The sequence below is a fragment of the Falco naumanni genome, chromosome Z (assembly GCF_017639655.2).
Source record: "Falco naumanni isolate bFalNau1 chromosome Z, bFalNau1.pat, whole genome shotgun sequence".
In the NCBI taxonomy this organism is placed as follows: domain Eukaryota; kingdom Metazoa; phylum Chordata; class Aves; order Falconiformes; family Falconidae; genus Falco; species Falco naumanni.
In genome coordinates this window covers 67,263,157-67,269,526 of record NC_054080.1, presented here as the reverse complement: position 1 = coordinate 67,269,526, position 6,370 = coordinate 67,263,157, and positions in this window count along the sequence as shown.

Genomic DNA, 6,370 nt, shown 5'->3' with positions numbered 1-6,370 from the left:
AGTATGTTTTCTAGCCCTTTTGTCATCTCATACTTGCAGAGAAGACAGTTGCCTCTATTTAGACTTCTACATGTTTTCTAGATTCTTTCTACCACTTGCAGGGCCCAGTGACATCATATGCTTGATTTATAAGTGTTGTAAGACCCAGCTTAGATCAGTAGGAAAAGTATATGCTGATGAAACATTCGAGACAAGCACCGACAAAATCTGAAAAAAAATTCAAAATGGAAGAATATGTTGCATATTAAATTGATATCTTTTTGGAAAATGTTAATCAACTGCCAACAAACATTAGCTGGCGAGGCAGAGGTATCTTTCTGGTGAATTACAAGACTGTTTGCAGTACCTTCCTATTTTGTCAGACCTTCACTATTAACATCTTCCATGCTGGTTGTCTGCTCCAGCCTGAATTCTTCTGGGAAACTTAAATGAAAGTTGTTCAGCTATTTCTCAGAAGGAGATCATAAAAATAAAAAAAGGGTTTCTTCCTCTTAAATCCTCTAAAAAGTTTGGCTGGTAAGCTGTAGTTCTTTCATACTCTGAAACAAGGACCTGAAATTTGGCAGACTTGTTACCTTTTGCATCCTTAGGTATGCCTGCTGCACTGCCTGTAAAAATTTGTCCAAGTATTTCCAAGTTAATCTAAGGTTTCCTCAAGCTCTACTGTGCTTAAGTTTGACAGATAAATTTTCTGTAGCTCCCTTTGCTCCAAGCAATCTTGGTTCCTTGGTCAGCAGCAGCTGTGTGAGAATTCCTCTATAATTGTTTTTCCCTTCATCCAGAAGGCGCTGAACCTCCCAGACCAGAAGCTGAGAAGAGCTGTCAGAAGATCCTGACGTGGCAGCTTTTTGAGCCTGACCACAGGAGGAGAGAAGCAGAAGCCTGGAACACAAGTTTGAAGTTGGGCCTGGCAGCTACACCAAGGTGGAGGTTGGAGATGGTCAGGGAGGAACACATGGGGACAAAGATCAGAAAAGGGCAAGGACAGAAAGCCCTGTGACTACAAAAGCCTGTTCCACCAGTCCCTGATGATGCCTTGGGCTTCCAAAGCATCCATGTCCTTTTGCTGTTACTGCATGGCCATAATGGGCAGGCACAAAACGGGTAAAGTTCTAGTGGTGAGGACAGCAACATTTTGTTTCTGTCACTAGAAAGTACTTTCTTTGCTCGATGGTCAAAGGTCTGATATGGCAGTTGAGAAGTTGAGTTCTGTTGGTGGAACTGTAGATTTCAGGACTGAAGGAGATGCCATTAATGCAGGCTTTGTCAAGCAGCACTGTGGGTGTCGGTACAGCTCCCCATGCTCTGTTACCTGGTTTTTGGGGGGGGAGAGAAGAGCAAATCAATTTAGCAAGTTGCACACTACAAAACAACTATATTAAAGAATGCTAAAATCGATCATTAAATTAAAAAAAGTTAAGAGGAGATTTCAGAATTAAGGTTGCCTGTGTAATTTTATATCAAAGCACATCACGGTACATGGTCACATAACATCTTTTCCACTGCTTCCCTGCCTAATTCAGTGCGCAGGTGATACAGCGGCCTCCTGGTCAACCAAAGTCTTTCAGGGAGGGTGTTGTGTGTATAATCCTTACTTTTACAACATCAGTTGTATTCTGCACAGTGAGAAAGGAATTGGCAGCAAGAACATCAAATAAGGGTCTCTCTCAGCCTGCAGAGTGATCGATGCTCAGGGAACTCAACTCTGTCCCTGCCTGTACCCAAGTTCATCTATGCAATGTAGGCCACACAAAATAAATTATTTGTGTGAAGGGTAGGCTTGAGTTTAAACTCAGGACTTACTCTGAAAAAAGTACTGGGCATTCACAGTTTTTGCTGAAGGTTAGGGACATTCTGCTTTGAATAGAGAAAATGCTACAAAATGCAAAATTTTCTGAAAAAAAATAATCGGGAATTAATTTCTTTAAGTAGACCACCACAAATTAGAGGAGACTCATAATTTTACCAGCTGCAAAAGGGGAGTAATAAACCCAGCTTATTCTGCTGGAACATGAATATAAACTCCTTGAAATAATAGAGTTTTCAGTTGTTGCTTTATTAAAGTTTAAAAAAAAATCTCAAACCCTCCTAAGGAAATTAATGCTTCATCTTCAGAATAGGGTGTGAATATTATTTGGGAAATAAGGGATGGGGTCATCTGTGGAGCAGCGAGGCAAAATAAGCCTCTAGAGGAATCTGAGTCAGGTACTGTTCGTACAGTGAACGGAAAGAGAAAGGTCTTCCCAGAAAAATCGTGTGTTGGAGCCCGTTTTTGGTGCATATTCACAGGGAAGCTGAATTAGTCACATGGGTCAATTTACTTCGGGCATTTCCTAAATTTTGAGATGCTGCTTTTGTAATTTCAGTAATTTCTCAATGTAACACAGTGCAGTATAGTACGTGCTATACATAGAAACATAAATTGTGTAACATATACAAGTAATGTAACCAATATACTTCAGATTCATGCAGTTAGCAGCAGAGCTCAAGCATGTACTGAGTTAATTTCAATAGGTACGACTTTCAGATACAGTAAAACTTAATTTTCTGAAGTTAAAAGGTGTCTCCCACACCGACTGTCTGATAGACTCACTGCTTGGCAACCCAATTTAAAACGAAGCACTTAATGTGGTTCCACTTTGAAATCAAAGGGAACGTTTTTTTTGCTTGACTCCACTAAAGAGTATCAGGCTCTGCAAGTGGAATTACATCCCTCCATCAATCCAGTAACATCCAGTCCACAGTATTCCCCTCCTTTGCTGATTTACAATTAAGTCTATCCTACAGCACTGTGAAGTTGCCTGTCATAAAGCTCTTTCACGCAATTTTAATAAAAATCCACTCCCGCTGTTCTAAGAAATATGTCATTATCATTTGAAATAAAGAATCAGAAGGAACATGTGGGGGTTTTACTGGTTTTAGTTTTAAAAGGCATTTCCAAGGAGATTGAAAACATTCTGTTTTCAGAATGTTTTCAGAGAAGAAAAAATCAGGAATTTTTAATTCTGTCTTTCTTTTCTTTTGATCCCCATGATTGAGAGTAACAACTAAGTTTTTATCAGCAAAATAATGTTGCACTTGAGGGGCATAACAGACACAAAAAATTAAAGAGCTATGTGAGAGGGTATAAAATTTTATTCATTATAGGTTAGGGTGGCTGTATTTTTCACAGTTGGTACTGATTCACCCCATGCTATTTTTTGAGATCTTTCTTCAGGGAAAAAAGCAAGAGTTAGTTCTTTCATTGAAAATAAAGGTGGTGAAATAATAGAAGTGTCCTCCCACTGTTCCATTTTTAGTTACTAGCTCTCAAGGAAGCATTGCAGGAGACATTCAGTTCCTTCTCTGACCTTGAGCAGTACTCAGCTGGCTCGTGCTCTTTCAGGAGGGTACCATACCCATCACCTCTGCCCCAACACTTCTGAAGGTGACATGGAGGAAGAGCCACAAGCACCAATTTCAGTTTCTCAGGCAGTTTGTGGTCTAGTTCCAAACACATCGCTTGCAAATTAAGTGTCAGGGATCATCCAGTGCCATCTTAGCAGGTTTCTGCCACATTTGGTGGCTTTCATTTTGCTTCACTCAGAGAAATGCTGCAGGCAAGAAGACTACCCTAATTGTTACGTTGAAGAAATTGAGGACCATGCTGCAGATTCGATTGCTGTGACAAGTCTGTGCCAATTTTATTTGTCATGGGTAGATTTCACTTCATACAATTGTAAGAAAAACAGGAAGGGTTTTTCAGAGCTAAGGAAGTGTTGGGAATACAAGCAAACACCTTGTTTGCTTGCATCCGTGTTCAGGATCTGTGAAGCAAGCTCTATCAGAGGGAAAGTCCCCGCTGTCAGTGTCGTACCAGTTTGAGTTGTACCTATGTGTAGCTAGTGTAGAAACTGTCTGTCCGCTAGATTAATGCAAACTAGACTGAATGTGTGGGATTGCTAGACAGTAAGGAAAGTCTATCTACTCAAGCTCAATTACTTTCTTCAGCAGAGTCTTTCAAATATTTAGCATATGCATTTTCTTTTTTTTTCTTTTCCCATTGTCTCCCTGGGACTCACTTGTGAATAAGCACAGGCGGTTGCTCTCAGGCAGCTGTTCCATAAGCAACATCCATTCACAAGCTGTGTGCTGAAAGACAGCCGTATCTCTGCTTTAATGTAAATAATGTGTCAGGATGCCTTTAAGGTGAATTTTGAGTGGCATGAGTGTCATAAGAAAAAATGAAGGTGAGGTGATACATGTTAAACACTGAATAAAAATGAAGCTGATGCTCAAAGGTGGCTCTGCACCCTACAGAGGTGAGCAGTTGGAGCTGTTGCCCTGTTCTGCTTGTCTTTTCCTCCAGGTGGTTGTACGCGATGACACTTCAGTCTTGCAGTGTCCCCAGCAGGTAATTTTCCAGGCTTAGCGTCCCCAGCAGGTAATTTTCCAGGCTTAGCTGTCCATACCGCCACAGCACTGGCGGTGATGAAGAAGCATGCCATAGGTCAAGAACTGATTGCTCACACTTTGAACCACAGTTAAGGAATGCGTTTAGCAGGACAAGTTAAGCAATATGCAGCCCCATGCCTGGGGGTGGGGAGGAAAGAAATGTAACTGCCTTCGGTAGTACCCAGATAAAGGGCACACACTGCACCTTGGAGCATTAGTCAGCATATCAGTGTGGTGAGAAAAGCCTGTCTGGAACTCATTAGGGCAGGAGGATGGGACGGGAGGAGGAAGCAATAGTCTCTTTCCTTGTAGTCCAAGCACAGACTGGGGAGCTGTGCGTTCACAGCCAGAGGAGGCTGGAGGATGCTGCAGGTTTCCCTCTGGACCATCCAAGATCATGATTGCCATGCAAAGGATGAAGTATCCCACAGAAGGCAGTTGTGGCCCCTTTCTCTTTAAAATCCACTATCATTTGGTGTAAAATACAGGAGTGTAAAATGGGAGGAGGAACCTCTGGCGGTAAATGCTCAAAGCAATGGGCTTCAAGGTCATCTCCCTTGTCATTCTTCTGCACTTAGAGAAAATGAGAGGAGGAGGTGCCCTAGCTCATACTGATCACAGGTGCTTGCTCCTGGGATATATACAGCTGAACCTCTGAAGCTGAAGGAGCTGGGATTCCCCTCCATGTGGCTGAAGCTGCTTTGCTGCTGGCCGGTGCAGTGCACAGGAGGCAGTGGTGGTCCCACCAGCATCTGTCAGAGCTGAGCTTTACCTTGTTTTTCAAGAGGACACACTGAAGGTGCCCACCCACCAAAGAGGACTCTGGGCTGTAGGTCTCTAGGCTATAAAAGCATTCATCTGAAGCTGCATAGGAAGGACATCAGCTCCCAAGGGGGCTGTGCTGCCCGTGACCCCAGTGCCCGTTCCCTCACTGGCTGCTTCTAGACATCCTTTTGCTTGTCTGTCTGGGAACTGTGTATGCAAACTGTGCAGGGAGCCAAGACCTGCATTCCTTATAGGGTGTAGCCTTAAACAGTCGTCTACTTGGAGAGTCAGGAAAATTTGTCCAAATTAGATCTAAAGTAGGTTAGCTAAACCATCTTAAATCTTTGTGTTCATGTACTCATTCAGAATTCATGTTATTTCCATCTAGTTTAATTTACCCATTAAATTAAAGCAAATCTAATTAAGTTTACTTTAATTCTGAACAAGAATGCCCAGTGTTGACATAGGGGGTTATGCAGCTCTAATAACCTTGATTCCCAAACCCAGCTGACACATGAGAACTAGTCTGAAAATTCCTGCATAGAAAAGCCACCAAATAGTTTGCTATATATTCTGTGATTTATACAAAATCTGAACCCCTTTTCTCACTCTAACTGTCTTTTCTAAACTGGGATTAGAGGCTAACATTGGTCTAGTCCAGATCAGATTCCTAATAGGAGCCATAGCTGCAAATGTAGAAAAATCGCAAAACCAGAAAAGGTGGGAGGAGAAAAAATGCAGCTGTCACTCGGCACATGAAGGCTCTTCGTGCCTTTGTGGTCCTCAGCGAATGCACTGCCTTGTGTGTGAGGCATGGCAAGCCTTCTGCCCTTCCCACTGTACCGTGCTATGCTTCTGCTAACAGCCCTCCACTGAGCCACATCCCTGCAGACCAGTCACCATCCCCACTGCCCCTGACAAAGAAAAACAGGCAGAACGGATTGGTGGAATGAAACTGGCATGTAGGGTCTGGGATCTGCAGCAACAGGCAAAGTTAGCTGTGTGTTTGTGGGTAGGGGTGACTCAACCTGTTCCTTATTACGGGTGCACCAGGCATGTTCTCTGAAGCAACTCTATTTATCTACGCATTTACCATACATATATCATTTCTACATTCACTTTTTACTCCAGTTTGGTAGGCTGCATTCTTAAAATTTGCATTAAACATTCA